Source organism: Heterocephalus glaber, unplaced genomic scaffold, assembly GCF_053883595.1.
Source record: "Heterocephalus glaber isolate CG9 unplaced genomic scaffold, H.glaber_assembly_v1.0 deba00001472, whole genome shotgun sequence".
NCBI classification, from domain to species: domain Eukaryota; kingdom Metazoa; phylum Chordata; class Mammalia; order Rodentia; family Bathyergidae; genus Heterocephalus; species Heterocephalus glaber.
In genome coordinates, this window is record NW_028258315.1 from 79,587,760 (window position 1) to 79,610,724 (window position 22,965).

Consider the following 22,965-nt stretch of genomic DNA (forward strand, 5'->3'; position numbering starts at 1 on the left):
CAGATCCAGCATCACAAAACAGAGTTTAGACATTGTGGGCAGGGAGACATAAAACTGTCTGAAAGAAAATAGCTTAATAACTGGAATACTTTAAATTTGATCTATAATCCTTTTGATAGATCAAATCCTTTTGATAGGTCATATTTCTTTTCAGCATTCCCCCCCCCCCTCCACCAACTGGGTGACTAATACAATCTTTTTTTTCCCCCGGAGAGAATTCAAAACTATGTTTGGGTTCATGACTTTAAAGAGCCTAATGACTTTTAGATTAAGATTAGATTTCTCAGATATCATTTATTTGTCTGTTGTTGTAAAAGAATTTTTTGAAATGTATGTTAGACTTCATAAAAGTTATATAAATCTATACAAACTCATTTTTTATTTCTTATTTTCCCCCCTTTAAACTTCAGTTATACTGAAAGTTATAAACTTTCAGTTATAGAATTGAGTTCAGACACATATGCCTTCTTCTATCTCATGCTTTTACTCCATTCAAATCCAGTGTCCATATGCATCATGTGAATATGTGGACATTTTTGATGAATGGCTAGCCTTATTAATAATGAAAAAATTTAAGTTTCAAGTGGCTATAAGGTAACTGAATCTAACAATAGCCCTGATTGTGCTAGATGATGTGGAGTTCAAATAATCTGCCCAATTGCCCAAAAAGATCACTTATAAATTTTACTCCCAATTTGATAACCATAACCATAGTATATCCATGAAATTAGCCATATGGAAATATCTTTTCACTGCTAATAAGGTAAACAGTTATACTCATGTATTGCTAGACTCAACAGTTGTAGATACTAATTTGGTAATATAAAGTAAGAATCATAAAATGAATATTTGACTTGAAAATACTACTTTAGGATTAGCTCTTAAAGAAAGACTTACTATAGAAGGAAGGGAAAAAATTTCTACCAGGTTTTTCTGTGCCTGCTTCAAACAAACAAATGAATTGTAGGCTTGTAGCTAAGTAGTATATGTTTCACTCATTCATATGATAATTTTTTATTTTATAAACACTCTACTAAATGGTAAAGATAAATGATAAAGAAAAACCAGCACCCAAAGAAGCTTCAGTTCAATTCATACAGAAACCCTGAACATGACCGAGCCATGGTAGTTCACACCTGTAATTCCAACACTCATCAGGCTGAGAAGGCAGGATCACGTAGGGGACTGGACTACATAGTAAGATCTGGTTCACAAAAGCAAAAGCAAAAACAAGCAAAAAAGAAAACACACTCTGAAACAGTGGCACTGACTCAATCTAATAATGATTTGCAAGAAGGAAGGGCACGTGTGTGTATGCGTGTATGTGTGAGTGTGTGGGTGTGTGCATGTGTTTTAGGGTGGGAGGTGAAATAGCCATATGCCCTATTGGTGTTTATCAGAATTCCTGAGGAATAGGTCTTCAGTTTTGAATAGATTATACTTTTAAAAAGATTTGGTAATTTCTACATGTGCTCATGATGAGAAAAGAGGTTAAACTGCTCTCTAATAATATTGGTTAACATTAATTAAACACTTAACCTTCTGCTAGGTGTTTCCTAAGCACTTTACATATATCTTCTTATATTATTCAATGAGGAAGGAAACCCAGACAATCTAGCTTCAGAGCCAACACTCTAGAGAAGAGACAGACTGCCTCCTTTTCCCTGAATTAAAGAAAGATGAATAGATTGTGATAATCTGGGAGAGAAGGTAGTAGATAGTAGATCTTCCCTTAATCACACCTGATATGTATGAGAGTAATACAATAATTATATTTATATAAATAGAATAAGTAAAGCTATAGGAAAAGTTAAGTTTTGCTATAATTGAGCACAGCCCAGTTGTCACCTACTTTTCATCTTTGTAGACCTCAAATCATCCATCTGTACAGTTTGGTCAATTTATATGTACTTCCTCATTTATTAATTACTTATTCTGTGCTTAATATTTGCTATTTTGATTATTAAATGTATGGCTATTTGTTTCATGTATAGCTGAATATAATTTAAAAAAAAGAAAAAGTTCAATTTGTACCCAAATAGTGTCCATTCTTTTCTTATTTTCTTCATCCACATATCAACTTTATTAGTATTCTTTGTAGTGCATTGGTCATTGGTAGCCAAATGGAAGGGGATCATGTTATTTTGGTATTCTGCATGATCAAATATAAAGTATTTTAATTATGAGTTTTATATATTTTCTCCAGTTTTTTTGCCTGAACATTTCTTCAAAAATACACGCTAGGTTTTCATTTTTACCTTTCTTCTAAAGTAAAATAAGAGGGCAGAATATTTTTGTAATTACCACTATTTACCATATAATTGGTAGTTTAGCTAATCATAGTAGATGTAATAGAACATTTTACTAAGACAGAAAACATAAAAGCATCAAATGAGATAATTGGTGCATATAACATTTGTCTCTGTCATGTGATGCCAATAGTTTCCCTATATAGTCTGTGGACTACCATCACCCCATTTCATTACAAATGTAGCTGGAATGAAAAGATGTTAAGTGATTTTCTTGTGGTCACCCACCATTACCTGAAATTTGAGAACTAGTTCCCGTATGTTATGTGGAAAATATCGCATGGAACATGCGGAATCAGCCCGCTGCAGACAGGCAGGTCTGCGGACGCCCTACTAAGGTCACGAGTCTCGTGGAAAATGACAAATCAGCCCGTGCCCTGGCAGCAATCCACTGGACCCCACCCCACCCCCGCTACTCTGTACAGCCACCTGGTTGCAAACTACAAAAACGCAGAGGACACCAGACCACCAGACCATGGTATTGGGTCCCGCTGCTCCCGGCCCAGAGGTAGGGGCTTCTGAGCCGCCATCTCACTGCTCCTGGTCCTGAGGTAGGGGCTTCCTGGCCACCATCCCTCCAGCTGCTCCCAGCCCAGAGGAAAGGGCTTTTGGGCCACCATCCCTACCACTGTTCCCAGCCCCTGTCCCACCTCTCCCAGATCAGAGGAGGTAATCCACGCAGGTGCCAACAGCACCCCCCCCACCCCCCAGGTTGAAATGAGAAAACATGTAAATAAATTTCAAAACCAGACTTCCAGGTCACCTACAGCAACCCCAAAAGGAAATGAGATGGAACACTCTGATACTCAACCACCTGGACCCACTGAACTGGCAACAAAAGGGGATCTGGAAAAAATGAAATCAGAAATAATTTCTCAGATAACAGGAGAAATTTTGTTCCTAGTGCAAGACATGATTAATAAATCTAGAGAGGAGCTGAGGAACATGATGGAATCACAACATAGGAAACAAATGGAATCCATAAAACAGATGCAAATAGATTTCCAGGACATAAAAAACTCCATTGAAAGTCTACACAGCAGAATGAGCCAATGTGAGGACAGAATTTCAGATATAGAAGAGAAGACTGCAATTAATGACCAGGAAAAGAAAAATTGCTTCAAAATTATAAGGGATCATGAGAAATCAATCCAGCAGCTGCTAGATGATGCAAAGAAGAATACCATAAGACTGATTGGGCTCAATGAAGAAACAGGAGAGAGTGCAGATGACATAAAAAAACTCTTCGCAGAAATAATGGCAGAAAACTTCCCAAGCAGGGGAAAAGAACTTGACATACAGATAAGTGAGGCATATAGGACTCCAAATAGCCTTGATCAAAAAAAAATCTACACATAGGCATATAATTGTTAAGATTCCAGAAACACAACAGAAGAACAAAGTTCTCAAAGCAGTCAGAGAAAAGAAACAAATCACATACAAAGGAAAGCCCATCAGAATCACAGCAGACTTCTCAACACAAACCATCAAGGCAAGAAGAGCTTGGAGTGACATATTCCAAGCCCTAAAAGAGAACAGCTTCCAACCCAGATTGATGTACCCTGCAAAACTATCTTTCAAAATGGATGGAGAAATAAGATACTTTCATGACAAAGAACACTTTAGGAACTTCGTGAATACCAAACCAGCACTCCAAAGAATTTTACACAATATCCAAGGAACAGATATTGAGAATCACAACCCCAGGAAGCAAAGCAGACTGAACCCATCAGGCACAACAAGAAATTAAATGTAAAGGGGGAGAGCCCAACAGAAAGAAAAAGTCATGGCAATGACAAGTCAATATGTTTCAGTTATAACCATCAACGTTAATGGTCTCAATTAACCAATCAAAAGAAATAGACTGGCAGAATGGGTCAAGAAGCAAAATCCAACAATATTCTACATACAAGAAACACACTTAATTCAAAAGGAAACTCATAGACTGAAAGTTAAAGGGTGGAAAACAATACTCCATGTGATAGGAACCTGAAAAAAAGCAGGAGTAGCTGTCCTCTTTGCAGATCAAGTAGATTTCAAACCAACACTAATTAAGAGAGATGAAGAAGGACACTACCCCTTTGTAAAGGGAAGAATCCAAGAGGAAGAGATGACAATCATAAATATCTATGCACCAAAAACTAATGTGCCCTACTATGTAAAACAAATACTAACAGACATGAAAAGTCATATATGCACTAATACAATTCTAGTGGGGAACCTGAACACCCCACTGTCACAAATAGGTAGATCAACTAGACAAAAAATAAGTAATAAAATACTAGAACTCAATCTAACTCTTCAACAAATGAACTTAACAGATGTTTACAGAGTCTTCCACCCCACAAAATCAGAATACATATTCTTCTCAGCTGCACATGGGTCATTCTCCAAAATAGATCACATACTCACACATAGAACATGTTATGTAAGTGCAAAGGAATTGAAGTTATCCCTTGTATATTGTCAGACCATAGTGCAATGAAATTGGAGAGCCATAGCAAAAGAAACTCAAAAAATTTCATAAACACGTGGAAATTGAACAACATACTTCTGAATAACCAATGGGTCACAGAGGAAATTAAAGAAGAAATCAGACAGTTCCTTCAATTAAATGACAATGACAATACAACATATCGGAATCTATGGGACACAATGAAAGCAGTCTTATGAGGGAAATTCATAGCAGTGAATACACATATTAGGAAAACCGAACAAGCTCAATTAAACAACCTGATGCTGCACCTCAAGCTTCTAGAAAAAGAAGAGCAGGACAACCCCAGAGCTCATAAAGGGAAGAAATTATGAAGATCAGAGGAGAAATCAATGCAATGGAGACTAAGAGAATGATACAAAAAAATCAATGAAGCCAAGAGTTGGTTCTTCAAAAGAATCAACAAAATTGACAAACCCTTAGCCAACCTTATCAGAAAAAGGAAAGAAAAGGCCCAAATCCATGCAATTAGGAATGAAAAGGTTGAAATTACAACAGACCCAGCAGAAATCCAGAGGATCATCAATACCTACTTCTAGAAACTATATGCCAATAAGATGGAAAACACAGAAGAAATGGACAGATTCCTAGATACATATGAATTACCAAAATTGAACGAAGAAGACCTAAAAATTCTGAACAACCCAATATCAACCAATGAAATTGAAAATGTAATGAAAAACTTATCAACTAAGAAAACCACGGGCCCTGATGGTTTCACTGCTGAATTCTACAAGACATTTAGAGAGGAACTGCTGCCACTACTGCTTAAACTCTTCAATGAAATTGAAAGGGAAGCAGTACTCCCAAATTCATTCCTAGAAGCAAGCACACCTTGATCCCCAAAGGAGAGAATGACCCAACCGAAAAGGAGAACTATAGGTCAATCTCACTAATGAGCATAGGTGCAAAAATCCTTAATAAGATAATGGCAAACAGAATGCAGAAGATCATCAAGAAGATCATACACCCTGATCAAGTGGGATTCATCCCAGGGATGCAGGGATGGTTCAACATATGCAAATCAATCAATGTGATACACTATACCAATAGAGCCAAGGACAAAAACCATGTGATTATCTCCATAGATGCAGAAAAAGCATTTGACAAAATCCAACATGCATTTATGATAAAAACCCTACAAAAAATTTTAATAGATGGTCTCTACCTCAAACTGATAAAAGCCATCTATGAAAAACCAACAGTCAATATACTAAATGGTCAAAAACTGAAATCCTTCACATGAAAATCAGGAAAAAGACAAGGATGTCCACTATCACCACTCTTGTTCAATATAGTTCTGGAAATATTAGCCATGGCAATCAGACAAGAGAAAGAAATAAAAGGAATAAAGATAGGAAATGAAGAAATCAAATTGTCATTATTTGCAGATGCCATGATACTCTATATAGAAGACCCCAAGAACTCCACCAAAAGTCTTCTAGACTTAATAACCAAATTCAGTCAAGTAGCTGGTTACAAGGTCAACACACAAAAATCAATAGCTTTCCTCTACACGAATGACAGACTCACTAAGAGAGAAATACGGCAAATAATTCCTTTCACGATAGTACCCAAAAAACTGAAATATCTAGGAATCAACCTAGTGAAAGAAATCAAAGACCTCTTCTCTGAAAACTATAGCACTCTGAAAAGAGAGATTGAAGATGATATCAGAAAATGGACAGACATCCCCTGCTCCTGGGTAGGAAGGATTAATATAGTGAAAATGGCCATACTTCCAAATCTGCTATATAGATTTAATGCAATTCCAATAGAGACTCCAGCAGCATACTTCATGGACCTTGAGAAAACAATCCAAAAATTCATTTGGAACAAGAAGAGACCCAGAATAGCAAAAGCAATTCTAGGTAACAGAGACATGGCAGGGGGTATCACAATCCCCAACCTGCAACTCTACTACAAAGCTACTGTGATAAAAACAGCATGGTACTGGCAAAGAAACAGACCTGAGGACCAGTGGAACAGATTAGAAGATGCAGAAACAATGCCAGACACACTCAGCCATCTCATCTTCGACAAAGGAGCCAAACACCCTCACTGGAGGAAAGATAGCCTCTTTGATAAATGGTGCTGGAAAAATTGGGTTTCAACTTGCCAAAGATTAAAACTAGACCTATATCTCTTGCCATGCAGTAAACTAAAATCAAAATGGATTAAAGGTCTAAATATTACAATGGAAACTCTGAACCAGTTGGAACATAGGTTAGGTAGTATTCTTTTTTTTGATGATACAATGCTTTCTTCCTAAAGTAGGGAACACTGGCATATATGCCTACTCTTCATCTGTCCATTAGACTTTGAAACATAGATCTAAACCAAAATACTCTGGTAATAAAATGACACAACTTGGATAGGATTGGCACGGCAAAAGCAAAATCTTTATATGTCAATGAAATGATCATCTACCAAGAAAATACTAAGAAATCTCTAGGAGCCCCTAGAACTTGTACTTGAATTTAGCAGGATTAGAAAACACAAAGTATATATAAAAATTCAGGTCTGTGTATACTTGCTATAAATGAAGAACTGGATATTGAAATTTAAAAGTTATGTAGGAGTACATATGACCCAGAAAAGCCAAAAACAAAAGCAGTGTTGAAAGATGTTTAGCACCCAATTTTAAGACTTCTTCTAAAGCTACAGTAATCAAGAGAGTGTTGGTGTAAGGAAAGACATATAGATCATTGGAATAAAACAGAGAATCTAGAAATAGAACCACATATATATGGTCCACTGAGTTTTGAAAGATTATTTAACATTAGCATTTTATAGACTATGAACTCAATTCAAGAGCCGAGGAAGTGATAGTGTCTTCAGCAAATAGCACTAGAACACCTGGTATCTGTATATAAAAAATTAACCTCAACCCTTTTTTTCCATACATGAAAATGAGTTGAAGGGAACAATGAACCTAAATAAGAAAGCCTAAAAGTATAAAACTTTAAGAAAAAATTATGAGGGAAAATATTTATGAATTCAGGGTAGGCAAGAACAACCTAGGATACAAAAAACATGATGTATAAAAGAAAAAACATTGATAAATGAGATTCCATCAAAATTTAGAACTTTAAATGACATCATTAAAATGAAAAGTAGTGCTTAAACAGACCATATTTCCAATGCATATAACCTATGAGCAGAATATATAAAGAATTCTTAGAGCTCATTAATAGACAACCCAATTTAAATGTAGACATAAGAAGATGATGATAAATAGCCAGCACAGCACAAGGAAAGGTGTGCAACCTTAGAATCAGAAAAATACTTATCAGTACAATAACAAGATTGAATTATACACTCATTAGGGAGATGAAGTCAAAAGTTTTAAGAGCCTTGTCATGACATTTTCTTTTTGTTGGATTTTCCCCCTTTGCCTTTAATTTGTCATGCCCAGTGGATTCATTCTGCTGGGTTTCCTGGGGTTGGGATCCTCATTGTCTTTTCCTAGGGTATTGTCTAAAATTTTTTGGAGTGCCGGTTTGATATTCATGAAGTTCCTGAGGTGCTCTTTATCATGAAAGTATCTTATTTCTCCATCAATTTTGAAAGATAGTTTTGCAGGGTACATCAATCTGGGTTGGAGGCTGTTTTCCTTTAGGGCTTGAAATACATCACTCCAAGCTCTTCTTGCCTTGATGGTTTGTGTTGAGAAGTCTGCTGTGATTCTGATGGGCTTTCCTTTGTATGTGATTTGTTTCTTTTCTCTCACTGCTTGTAGAATTTTATTCTTCTGTTGGATTTCTGGAATCCTAAATATTATATGTCTATATGTAGTTTTTTTTTATTAAGGCTAGCTGGAGTCCTATATGCCTCACTTATCTGTATGTCAAGTTCTTTTCCCCTCCTTGGGTAGTTTTCTGCCATCACTTCTGTGAAGAGTTTTTTTATGTCATCTGCACTTTCTCCTGTTTCTTCATTGACTCTAATCAGTCTTATGTTATTCTTCTTTGCATTGTCTAGCAGCTGCTGGATTGATTTCTCGTGTTCCCTTACAATTTTAAAGCAATTTTTCTTTTTCTCCTCACTAATTGCAATCTTATCTTCTATATGTGAAATTCTATCCTCACATTGGTTCATTCTGCTGTGCAGACTTTCAATGGAGTTTTTAATCTCTTGGAAATCTGTTTGTATCTGTTTTATGGATTCCATTTGTTTCCTATGTTGGGATTCCATCATGTTCCTTAGATCCTCTATTTTTTATCTGTGTCCTCTCTAGATTTATTAATCACGTCTTGCACCATGAGCAAAATCTTTGCTGTTATCTGAGTAATTATTTCTGATTTCATTTTTCCCAGATCCTCTTCTGTTGCCAGTTCAGAGAGTCCAGGTGGTTGAGTATCAGAGTGTTCCATCTTGTTTCCCTTTGGGGTTGCTCTAGGTGATCTGGAAGTCTGTTTTTGAGGCTTGTTTATGTGTCTTCTCATTTCCATGGCGGGGCAGGGGGTGCTTCTGGTGCCCACATGGCTCATCTTCTCTGCCCTAGAAGCTTGGGATGGCAGCAGGGGAGCTTCCTTCCGGGTGCTGGGACTGGCTGAGCTTCACTGCCCTAGGAGCCTGGGATGGAGGTGGGGAGCTTCCCTCTGGGTGCTGGGACCGGCTGAGCTTCACTGCCCTAGGAGCCTGGGATGGAGGCCGGGAGCTTCCTTCTGGTTGCTGGGACCGGCTCATGTTCTTGGCCCTAGGAACCTGGGATGGCAGCGGGGGAGCTTCCTTCCGGGTGCTGGGGCCGGCTGAGCTTCACTATATCTGTGATATTTGTATCTGTGCTCAGATGAGATCAAAGCAGTCCCTCTCTGGTGGTGTGGGCCTGAAGGTCTTACAATGTGGGGCCATAGCTTGGTTAAGTAGAATTCTTGAAGATATCGGTGTAGGAAAAGATTTTATGAACAAAACCTCAGTTGCCCGTGAACTAGCAAAAACAATCAACAAGTGGGATCTCTTCTTATTAAAAAGCTTCTGCATAGCAAGAGAAACAACCAGCAGTGTGAAGAGACAACCCACAATGTGGGAAAAAAATCTTCACCTGCTTTTCCTCAGACAAAGGTCTACTATCTCAAATCTATAAAGAACTTAAAAAGATCAGACCTCCCAAATTTAAAGACCCAATCTGAAAATGGGCATCTGAAATGAATAGACATTTCTCAGAGAAAGAAGTAGAAATAGCAAATAAATACATGAAAAAATGTTCAACATCACTGGTCTTTTGAGAGATGCAAATGAAAACAATGCTGAGATTCCACCTCACTCCAGAAAGAATGGCTGCTATCATGAAATCAACCAGTAACAAATGCTGGCGGGGCTGTGGGGAAAGAGGAACCCTGCTCCACTGCTGGTGAGAGTGTAGACTGATGCAACCACTGTGGAAATCAGTATGGAGATAGCTCAAAGAACTAGGACTGGAAGTCCCATTTGACCCTGCTATTCCACGGCTGGGGATCTTCCCCAAAGAATTAAAAGAATTATACCACAGTGATATATGTGCACCCATGTTCATTGCAGCACAGTTTGTGATAGCTAAAACTTGGAAGCAGCCCAATTGCCCATCAACTGGAGACTGGATAAAGAAAATGTGGTTTTTTAAATAAAATGCAGTACTACCCAGCCATAAAAAATGAGAAACTAGAGACATTTATAGCTAAGAGGATGCACATTGAGGCGATACTTTTAAGTGAAATAAATAGGACACACATGTATAAATACTGAATAGTTTCTCTAGCGTGAAAAGCTGAAAGTGTAAATAACGACTAAATGTATAATAGATAATGTGAAATAGGAAGAAAAGAGGCAAAGGGGAAGGAAGTGGGAGGGCTAGGGGAAAGGGTAGAAGGGAATGGGATTAATATGAGAAAATGGAAAAATAGGAACAAAATCTTTGTAAATAGGGAGGAATGGAGGGGTTGAAGGGAGGGCTGGGCAAGGGTGAAAAATAAGACCCAAGAGAGATTATGTAAAGGTGTAAATTTCCAATGATGAATGTCATTATATTGTATACCTAAAATGTAACCATGATTAGAGTTGATAATGCAAAATAGGAAGAAAAGGTCCAAAGGGGTAGGGGTAGTGGGAGGGGCAGGGGAAAGGAAAGAAGGGAAAGGAAAAAATACTGAGAAATGGAAAAAATGGAAATAAAGTCTTTGTAAATAGGGATGGGCGGAGGGTGTGAAGGGAGGGCTAGGAATGGGGAAAAAATAAGAACCAAGATGCATTATGTAAAGGTACAATTTCCAATGAGAATTGTAATTGTGTTGTATACCTACAATGTACCAATAAAAGAATTTAACATAAAAAAAGAAAATATTTGTAAAGTTTTCTATTGAAAACAAATTAGCAATTCTTCATTCACTATCAAAAAAATTTCAAGCTCTGTGGCCAGATGTTGTCAAATAGTTCAAATCAGTGGTTCATAAACTTGAATGTGCATCAAAGTTATTGGGAGGGCTTGTTATCATAGATTTCTGGGTTCATCAGAGACTGAAGTAGCGCCTGTGGTTCTGTGTTTTTAACAAACTTTAAGTGATGCTCATACTTAAAATGTGAGGCCCGCACACTGAGAATTACTTTCATGAGCAATGGAGATGATTCTTATTTTAAATAAGAAATCTTGTGATGAGACAGGTCCATAGTTGTGTAGTTAAGCACCTCAAATATTCTGTTTATCAGCTTTGGTTTTTTTTTTTTTTGCCTCCTATCATGTTCACAGCATAGCTGCTGCAATGGAATGTAACTCATGGAGAAATAAGAATATTCAGTGAATATAGAAGGGCAATATTTTCTGTTGTGCCTATTTAAATTCAATCTTCTAGATCCCCTAGAAGATTTCTTATTGGCCACAGATGCATCCTATGTCCAGCCCGAATCAATCACTAGCAAGAGGGGTGGGATTATCATGCTACATTTGGATTAACTATGATTAACCTTTGAGGAGATGGGGTCACCTTTCTAGGCACATTGCTAAGTGCAGGAGGGTAAATATAAAAATGCAATCCTGACTCAGCCAGAAAGGGAGAGCTGGAAAAAGGGCTTTGGGCTGGTAACCAATAGCGTCTTCTCTACTAAATACTCATGGACTATTAGAGTTTAGCTTGATAACAGTAAGTGTATTAATAATAAATGTCCACTCCTCATTGCAGTCTGTCCACTGCTCAGGGAAGATCCCAGTTAATATTCTGTATTGTGATGGTGTAATATAAGTAGGCTGCTCTTAGAAGAGAATAACTTGCTCCAAAGAAATAGGTTAACTCCCCTCAGGTGAAAATGAATTGTATTGGACATATTTAAAATAATATCTAACCTAGTTTATTAGGAAAAAGGCTTTATAATTTTGATTTTTCTTGCTAAAGAGAAGTTGAAACAGGCTACATGCCTAGCCACCTATATGATAATGAAATTTCTAGGAGGGATAGAGGGAGCATGAGGTGACCAAGACTTGTTATCCATAGAGGAAAGATTTTCTGTCCCTGTTTTCCCTTAATCCCTTTTTTCTCCTTGTCCTTATTTGAGTCATTCTCAGGATACAATACTAAACAAACTGGAGATTTGGATATTAGGGCCAGAGGAAAATTGCAACAGTACTTCAAAGAAAACTACAGATGAATTCAATGTATTTATTTCAGAATGTGCATGGATTTCTCTGTCTGTCTTTGAGATGTGAGAACTGGCTTGTTTCCCTATGTCAGGTGATAAGGAGCCCTTAGGCATGAGATAAAGTAAACCCTTGGCCTTTAGAGATGGTATCTTAATACTAGCGAACTCCTAAACTATAATGAGATAATAAGGAAATGATATGTTTTGCATATTTATGAATTTTATTTTTAATACAATTTAATTGCAAATTTATATAAATTTATTTTTAATAATGGTGTTTAACTGCCTCACACATTTCTTTAAAACTTATGAGCTAGTATGAACCAGCTCCAGCAGACCACTGGCTGTATTATAGTACCTAGGGTGGTAGGCGTTTAAAACAAGGCCAGGGTCTTGTTTCTTCCCTCTGCAGGGTCTCTACTTCATTCAAATTCCTGATGCAGAAGGGAAAGGAGTGGGGAGTTGGAATTGGATCACAATTCTATTCTTATCTGGAGCCCAGTTTCAAGGGTCTATTTCTCTAGATACCATGATCCTGTGTTTCCAGGTTCTGAGTATTCTAAGTAAAAGTCAACTATAATTCACATCATAAAATAATAGGTCCAAACCAAATGTGACATTTTTTTCCCTGTATTTGTATAAACATCTCTGATCTAAGGCTATGCCTGCCAGTAAGAGTAAGAGCAGAAAGATAAAAACAAGATAGAATCATTGGTTGGATAGGAGAAGAGAGAATAGGCATGGAACAATACTTTTACCCTTTTTGAACTTAAACAATTTTATAAAAATAAAATAAATTTTTTATTGGCAACCAGTTTTTACAAAAAGACTTCAGATTTCATTTCTTAAATACATCAATTATATAGTTCTGTATCTCAAGAACCAGAAATTCAGGCAGTATTTTGAGGTTTGTCTTATTAATTGGTCTCTAACAAAACAGGTACAACTCTCATTTGCTCTTTGGTGAATTTCTGAAATGTATGAATTATACGAGTAACTGGGCATAATGGATAGATGGGGGCATAGATCTGCAGGTCAGTGTGTGAGGTTTGACAACAATGCCCTTAACACAGCAAACACATTCTCTCTCTTACACTTCTCTCTCTTTTCTAGCAGACTTTTGAGGGAGAGATAGAAATAACATTGCAGGGAGGACCAAGTCCTTAGAAAAACATAAACATCATAAGGAGGAAATTTTCCAGGTGGCTTACACTCAGCTTCAGTATCTAATAGTTAAGAAGCAGCAGTGGTTCTAAGTACATCTGCCTCTATGGTCTGTGAGGAAGAAGGAGGCATGTAAAACACAAAAGGATCAGTACACATTTAAGCTCCTTCTCTGGGTAACCATTATGCATTTTTAGAAGCTTATGTGGATTGTCTGTTTACCTCTCTTAAATATGTCTATCATATCCTGGAACCTGGAATGTCCCCTTACTTTGAAATGGGCTCTTAATAGACATAATTAAGAATCTCAATATAAGATGATACTAGACTCTCTTATACTTAACAGGCACATTGAGAAAAAGATCAGAGCAGGTGAAGGTGGAAGCAGAGATGTGACTTGTGGTGCCACAATCCAGCAACACCTGGATCCTCCAGAAGCTGGCAGTGACAAAAACAGACTCCTCTTTAGGGCCTTTATTGGGAGCATGAACCTGGTACCATAGTCTCAGACCTTGGCTCCAGATTGTGAGTACAAAATTTTCTGTTCTAAACCATCCAGCTTGTGGTCATTTGTAATAGGAGTCCCATGAAATGAATGCTACGCTGAATGACATAAGATTTTTTAAAATGCTGTGGATTATTAGGGAACCACTAAACTTTACTTTATTGGTTAGGGTTCTCTAGAGGAACAGAGTCAATGGAAAATATGTTATAATTATGCAAGGGGATTGTTTTAGATAGGCTCACAGAATCAGAGGAAGGAGAGTCCACGATGGCTATCTGAGCACTAGAGAGCTGGAGGATCCAGTAAGTTCTCATCCAAGAAGATGGAAGCCACAGAACAAAGGGAACCAGGGATACAGCACCAGTCCAAGATCTGGAAGTTAACTGGATGGTCTGCATCAGAAAGCTGAGGAAACTGAAGACTTGAGGACCGATGACCAAAGGATGAATTATTCAAGAAGACTGCAGCTCTTTAGCATAGGGAACAGTTCCTTCTTTATTTTTCCTTTTTATTCCATCCAGGCTACAAGCCTGTTGGTTGGTGCTACCCACACCCAAGATGTGTCTTCCTCCCTGGATTTGTTGCCTACATGTTAATTATCCACAGACACACCCAGCCTGTGCTTTTCTAATCTCCTAGGCATTTCTTAATCCATTCAAGTGGACATATCATGATTAACAGTCAGATATGCCATGAAAGACTATGTAAGAACTGGCCACAAGAAAGTCAATTTCAGCTGGAGAAGGAGACAGTGGAAATCTGGGGATAAAAACTGATGCCTCTATGTCTGCAGTGGTGCCAAGAGTGAACATTTAGGAGGCATTGCAGGCTAAGTATAGTCACAGCTACCACCAACCAATATGGCAGCCCATTGAAGTGCAAGTGTGTGGTAAGGAGAGCCACACTGGACACTGGAAGGTGTGAAAGGTGGAAGTGGCAGAGGACCTGGTGAGCCAAAGTCCTGAGAGTTTATGAGGTGTGAACACAAAACATACTGAATATTTAAATAAAGATAATTTATCACAGTGAAAGATACATTGCCATTAATTCCCCTCAAAATACTTCTGACATCTAACATACTTTCTTCATCATTCTTGACACTTTCTGAAGCAGTTCTGGAAGTCTTCTTCCACGAGTGTCCTTACTTGTGGTGCTGTGACTGCTTCAGTGTCCTAAATCAATTCAAGAATTTACCTTTCATGGCCATTTTGACTTTGGAAAAGAGCCAGAAGTTGCATGGGGCCACGTCTTGTGATCAAAGTTGAGGAGGGCACAGTGTAATATTTTTACAAGCTGCCTTTCCACTGGATGGTACTTCACAGCATTATTTGCTGTATTTTTCACCACACTTCCTAAGAAGACAGCCAGTCACAAAAGAGAACTTCTAGGTCTGCTTCAGAAAGTGGCAAAAACAATGGAATAGTATGTTCAGAGTGAGGGGGAGTATTTTGAAGAGCATTAATGACAATGTGTCTTTTACTGTAATAAAATTTTTAAAAATTTAAACAACACACTGTATGTTTTGATTAGGCCTTATAGAGGATGTATTCCTGCTTATGACATCCAAAATCCTGCAGAAAGGCAAAGGGGTGGGATATTGTGAGTTGACAAGTAGAGACAATTCATCCAAAACACTTAAAAACAAATAATTAAACTAAGCTTGCTGGGACCTATAATAAATTGAAAGTTTCAAAGATTTAGTCATATGTTAGTCACATTTAGTTATTTTTAGTCATGTGTTTTATTTAATGATTAATAGAACTAATCGTGCTACTGCATTTTCCACGTTACTATGAGAATACATTATTTTTTGTTCCTACTTTTAAAAATTGTTGTGGTCCCCATGGACAGAATCTGTGCATTGCTACAGTATTTTCTAAGACAAAAAATTGAAGACATGCTGAAAATAATGCTGTACTGCTTTTGGTAGTATATGGCAGGCAGGCAGGGAGGCAGATATAGTTTGGATGACAGAAGGCTGAAAATTTCAAATTATGATGGGGCTGGGCAATTCGGCATAATACATAAAACTGGCATTCTCCCAGCAAGCCCAGATGGTGGAGACGAGGCATTAGCAGCTCTTATTTTCTTAGCTTTGCATGAGTGAGACAGGGAAAAAGTCAACAATGCATTTGTTTTTATCAAAATATAATTCTAATCAAAATGGGTTTCATTAATTAAATTTCTAATGAATGATATTCAGACTGCTATAAGTTTCTAAATGAGAAAGTAATTGGCTAAAGATGTTACCGCTACCACTCAGAGTTTAGGGATTCAGAGCCTGATACATCATGATGAAGCTTCAGGTACTACTGGAGGCATATGATTCAATCTCTTGCCACAGGCTGGAATAGAACCTGGGTTGTTGAGTTCCAGTCTACTGTCCTTTTACCCTTCCACATTCTTTAAGTGTCCTTGTCCCTCTACTCACAGCCTTGTTCCCGGTCACTTTTTGTAGCCCTTTATTGCTTATTGTTCACATCAGCCCTTTCTCAGCTGCCTATCACAGGCAAAACTTTACCTCATTAACACATAGCCCATTCTCCCTGAAAGACCAGGTGGGCAAAATAATCCATTCCTCAGTTCTCAGATATTCTGGGCTTTCTTCCTTAGAGTCTCAATTCAGAATTAGAATTATTTACCACAAGTACTTTAATAATTTTTGGCAAAGAAAGAAAGAAGAAAAGCACATGAAGAAGGTTTAATTAAAAGCCCAAAGGTTTTTTTTAATACCTGATTAATACGATTGGTAAAATGGGGAAAAGTAAGAACCAAGATATATCATGTACAGGTACAAGCACCCAGTGATAAATGCAAATGTATTGTATACCTAAAATGTACCAATAAAGAATTTAAGGAAAAAAATATGACTGGTAATGAGTAGAATCTGTATGATGTTTTATGGCACAAAGTTTGACATACGAAGGAAATATAAGATTTTGGAGTCAAGAAGATACGGCTTCATTGCTAAATCAAGCACTCTTTCTTAAGTCTGTGCTACAGTTGGATGAGCACCCTGAGAAAAATTTTTATAGCAGGATAATATAGACGTTATTTTCCTGTCAGCTCAACAAGATAGAATGACAGAAGAGAGGAATAAGGAATATTTGGCAGAAAAAACACAGTTATTACACTTCTATCTTTTTTTTTTTACCCTTTCCTGAAACCCCTGGGGCAATTGAGATCAACAGAAAGCCTCTGAAGTGTCACAGGAACATTTCCGTGTCTACTGACTTACACCAGAATATCACTCATTGTCTTGGGAGCCTTGGGATGGCACTTGCTCTGTGAATTCCATATACTCAACCAGCACTGAAAGCAGGAGGATGTCCTGTAAGATGATAGTGGTTATAATCCAGTGCCTCTGGAATCCTCCTGCTTCTACCTTTGCAGATTCAGCACAATTCATTGCTCCTCTTGAGTGAGACACACAGATGCTGCTGTGTTTTTGGGTCTTCTCATAGTCATGGAATGCAGAGTGTTATGTCCAGATTGCGAAGTCCCAAAGACCACCAGGAAGCCGATTCCGATGTAAGCACATGAGGGCCGTTTATTCAAGCTCGAGCAGGGGCTCCCAACCATCAACGATGCAGCGGATCAGAATTGAGAGCCCTAAATTTCAAATTAGTGGGGTTTTTATTGTGGTTACAGCAAGGTTTGGAGATTTTTCACTTAGCAGTTACATGATTGGTTGCCATTTTGCAAGCATGAAGTGTATATTTCTGATTGGCTAGGCCCATCGGGGGTTTGAGGGGCGGTTACATGTAGGTTTTACGGGGGAAAAGAGGGACAAAGGTTAGTGGTCCACTGTCACGTACTGATGGTCAGCACATTGACAGATCGTTCTATAGATAGTGGACCCGGAACGTTCATTTCCTGGGCAAACAGATGGTTGAGTAATTAACTTAGGAACTTTGCTTCGTTACAGATTGTGTCTTTTGTCCCAGAGCAAGCACATTTTAACCATTAATTTGTGAGGACAATAGAGACTAGGGGAACAGTGGATTTTAGCAAAATGGAGTCGCTTTGGTCTCACACAGAGTTAGAAAACGGAACAGGTTGCCAGGTGCTAGAGTCTTAGTTAAGATTCAGCACTGGTTGTTTGGGAATAATACAACTCAGAAAGAAGTAGTTGTGGGAGCCTACCTTTTACCATCAATAGAACCTAGTGCTTTTCTCCAAACATACTCCACTGTGAAAAATAAACGAGGGAGGGTGGCTTAAAATTGCTAATAGCCCTTATTCTCTCATTCTCAATATAAAGAGCTCAGAAATGAGCCAGGACTATGTGCTAAGAGCTACTACCTGAACATGTTTCTCTAGTTACTATTGTCATGACATCTTACGTGCCTTATGTGACTGGCGTCATCGTTGTTGTCATCGTCATCATCATCATCATCATCATCATCATCATCATCATCCTTATCTATTCAACTCCTTGGATGAAATAACATTTGCCTTTCCAGACTGTCTGTTGGTTCTTAACTCAAGGATCCACTTCCTCATTTATTGTTACCTAGAAGTTTCAATCTCATTGGTGTGTGAACTCCTCCAGTTAACTAATGAGGGGGTGTTTTTATGGTATCTGTTTACACACAGACATGAGCCAAATATATGAGAAATTCTTTGTGATTATGATTTGAAATTTATTCAGAATAACTTGTAAATCTGTCTTCCTCCCAGTAATAATAATAATAATAATAATAATGATAATAATAATAATAATACACTGTCTTTAAATTTTCTCTAATAATTTTCTAGAATTTCTGTTCCAGGTCATAAGCAGAAAATACATCAGCAATAACCACTGCAGTAAAAACAATATATTTTAAGCTTTTCCATTATAGCTAAATTACTTAATGTCATCTTGTTTAAAATAGTCTCCTTTGAATAAACTCTGTTTCTTCCAGTTTAAGAGTCTTCATTTAGTAAACTCAACATTGTTTTAGTAAGCTCTGTATTTCAAGTGTTTTCTCTCTTCCTCTTTTCATTCCTTTTTCTTGTGTCATCAGAGTACAGAAGAAATTGTGCTCAACTTCACACTATTGTTGTGGTGGGCTTGGGCACTTCTGTTGACATTGTTGATGGGCTTCCTTTGAAGCAAAGCTTATTTCAGCTGGGGTGTTTGGATGTTGGTGTCTTTGTCTGCTACATCTTCAGGTGGTATGTTTGAAGCTTAGTGAACTTGTTTGAGGCTTAGTGAAATTCAACAACTGGTGCTGGGGGAACTTTCACATCTCTTTCTACTTTGTTTCCTTACTTTAGTTTCATCAGGTGCTACTGACTCTTAGGACTCAGAAGGTTCCCCTCTCTCCTGTGTTTGAGCTGTTCCAGTTCTCAGCCTGAACTTCGCACCCCTCATACAGTGGCCTGGGGATTTCTGAATCTGTCACACCATGAGCAAGCAGAAGAGGAAGAGCAATATTTCTGGACTATTCATCAAGACATCTCATTCCACAAGTAATATGCTAATTTTGCAACAATTTGGATATGAGGAGGGGAAGCAGAACAGAAACTTAGACACTTTTGGATACTCTTTCCAGTTACATGGCTTGTTTGTTGTTATTGCCACTGTTGAGCTTCTGTCATCTTAAAATTTCTACCCACTGTCCCTCTAGCCCCATACTCAGAGTATTAAGTCACTGAGTTTCAGAGAATTGACAACCTTACTTTTGTCTTATCCCTTTGAATTTTTTTCTGGAATGAGTTGCTTCTTTCTTCCAGAGGCCAGAGGGATTTGTATTCTTCCTTCCTCTGTGTCAGAAGCTGTACCTCCATCAAATTCTCTCTGAATAATGTTCTAGGCTCATACCTCCAAGCTTTGCTCTTGATATGTAAAAATAAAGCTTTGGAATTTAGCAAAGCATTGTGTCCCTAAACAAAGCCTGGCTTTCCAGATGGTTATGATATGGACTCAAGAAACAATTTTTGATGTTTAAGGTTAACAATGATTTCTTTGTTCTAGGCAGCATCTGACTTTGTTAAGAAACAAAAAGGCATTCAACCAGAAGCCAGAGGCAACATGATTTATGGGGTTGGAAGAATCATTGTTTTAACCATCTCAAAATAGAATCTTCTCTATAAGAGCAAGGATCATGTTTCATTTCTGAATGCTACTGCCTAGCTCAGCATCTGCTACACAGCAGGCACTCAATAAATGTATCTTGGATGAAAGGAGAGTTTTTTCAGACTATACTTTATAGCACGTCTTTGGGTAAGCCAGTTTATGTCAAATTAACTAGAGAATATCTGTGAATGGATGGAACAAGTCTGTTGTGGACTTGGCTGATGTGTTGCCTCACATTTGCTCAGTCCCACCTAAACCCTGACCTAGGTTAGTCACCACATTCCTACCGTGATGATCTTCCAAGGGCATCATCGGAGAGGCTATTAAAAATCCAAATTTCCTGCCTCACCCTGAAGTAGGATAGAAGAAACAAATATGTACAAAAAAGACGAAGAAAATAATAATTTAAAAATCATACTTTTAAGAACACTGCAACATCAGGACACAATCAAAATTACACAAGGTTGTCCACATCTCTACTCCCTAGGCTTGTTTATATTTCCTTTCTTCCAGGCCCATTACACCCAAAATTCCTTAAATATTCTATAAACCCATAAACTAGCTTAGTTGACAGAGTAAAGGTCAGGAAAGTGATCTGAAGATAAACAGATTGGAAGATTTCAAAAGGTGTTTTTAGGCCAAACAATTAGGTCATCCATTAAAAAAAAAAAAGCACCATGGACTAGGCCCTGCCTTTCACCTATAAAATGGTCCATCCTTTCACATATAAAATGCGAAATTATCTTTCTACTTGTGGGTTGGCCAGTGCTTTTTCCTGTAAACCAAACCCAAACTTTCTATAGATTCACAAATTCCACATTTTCCCCCACCAAAAACACATAAGTAGTTCCAGCTGCAGACTGTAGTGTACCTCCCTTGAGGACTCACACTGTTTCTTTGAGTGTGTACTGTTAAAATTCTCCTCAATAAATCCCTTTGTGCCTCTTACACATCCTGAGAATTATGTTTCTGTGATGGACGTCAGGCAGCCTACAACCTGTCCCATAATTTAGGTGAGTCATGGGTCTGCTATCTGTTTTGGGGACCTCCGGCAACAATTCTGGATTGAATGAATCAAAAACTCCAAAGTGGGACCCAGCAATTTATGGTTAACCAAGCCCTCCAGATGATTCTGATGTTCATGCTATATACTCTAACACTTGCCTAGCCCAGCCTCCTTCAAAGATAAGGACTAGGATTTATTATGGCCTCCATTGAGGCCACCTAATTGGAGCCCTCAGGCTCTCTTGTATGTACCTGTATTCTATTGGACTATATACGCAGAGATTTCAGCTTCCTAGAGACCAGGTTACAAAATCCAGAAGTCCCAGTGATATAGGGGGAACAGATGCCACTCCCAAAGCTGTATATATCCAAAGTACGAGTTCATGGTCTCTAAAATCGAAGAATGAATTCTAGAAACAACAGAGGTTAAGAGTAAGAAAAATTTATTGAGAGAAAGATAGCTTCTGTCTAAGAGAGACAGAAGGGGGATGGAAAAATGGATTGCCCCCTCACCCAACTTCTCAAAGGTGTTTTATGGCACAAAGTTACAAGGTGAGGCGGGTTCAAGGTGGGACAAAACTATAGTCAACTAGTAAGATTACAAGTACAGTTGCTTAGATAATATTGATCCGATGAGAAATTACAAGGTGGGCAAAGCTATGAACAACCAATAAGATTATGACAAGTATAGTGGCTTAGGTAATATTGCTTAAATGGGGATCCAAAGGGAAAGCAAGTCACATACCAAGTGTACAAGGAATGAGCAAGGATTTTTGGTAAGGGGTAGTTCAGGGATCTTTCTTGGAAGATCTTGGTCCCCCACCCAGGTGATTGATACCTATTTAGAATATCTATTACTGCTATTTATCCTACATGGGGGTGGTAGTTTCTCTCCTTTTACAATGCTACCTTCAGTGAATGTGTCTTGATTGTCCTCTGTGTTGGCTCCTTGACTGTCTTTCATGTTGGCTCCTCATAGGCTGGCCCTGTCTAACTGTCTACAAGATATCTAATTAACTTACTTATCTACAATACCAGGAGTCCCATCAACAGAGATGTTGAGGTGGTAAAAAGATTCTCTGAGAAAACTAAGTCCAGTGAGGTTGATCTTATCATACATGAGGTTGGTATGAATTTAAGGTTATGTGAGTGCGAATGTATAACCTGAGGCACTCATCGGAGGTCTGTCCTCAATAAGACACCATTTTAGAATGGAGTCTGTTCATCTGGCTTCCTGGTCCTGATGGCCAGACTTACCGCCTTTGTTAGTTTAGTGCACAAACATATGAAATGTATCATTAGCATCTTAAATCAGAACTTTTTTTTAAAAAAAGAGGACTTTAAGTAAATAAAACTTCACTATTGAACATATAACATAAATTCACATACCAGTTCAACTAAGCATGATTGTTAGCTATATGCAACAAACTCCTGTCAATATAGAATATCGTTCTGATGTTACATTTTTAGTACATTTTCACTAAAAAACTGGTGAAAACCTTAGGGAAATATCTCTGCCCTGCTATTTTTCTCTTGTTCTGGTTTTATGTTATCCAATGAATCTCTTCTAAGTCCCATCTATTCAGAGTCCCAAGATGTCTGCATTTGAATGATTCACTTCCCTCATCCTAATTGCAGGCATTTCCATTCTTTGTCAGCAAGTGCTCAAAGTTCATGTAGATAATAGAGAAGCTTCATCAACTATATAAGCAGAGCTTCTTTCTTTGATAGGAACTACTGTAAATTTCAATTCAGTTCTGAAACTTGAAGAGCCTTGCTTTTCTGATGGCTGCTATCTGTCCCTCTGAGGACT

At 38.0% G+C, this 22,965-nt stretch overlaps 1 long non-coding RNA gene across 2 annotated transcripts in view; it reads left to right on the plus strand.

The window, feature by feature from the left end:
- LOC110344509 (uncharacterized) overlaps positions 1–21,259 on the plus strand; it is a 59,803-nt gene extending 38,544 nt beyond the window's left edge. Inside the window, exons 3-5 of one of the 2 annotated variants that reach the window (XR_002387109.2) lie at positions 13,922–14,100; positions 19,346–19,540; positions 20,046–21,259. This is a non-coding gene — a long non-coding RNA (uncharacterized LOC110344509). The remainder of the gene's footprint in view (positions 1–13,921; positions 14,101–19,345; positions 19,541–20,045) is intronic. The other variant, XR_002387108.2, reaches the window with a different exon arrangement.
- Positions 21,260–22,965: the final 1,706 nt, after the last annotated feature.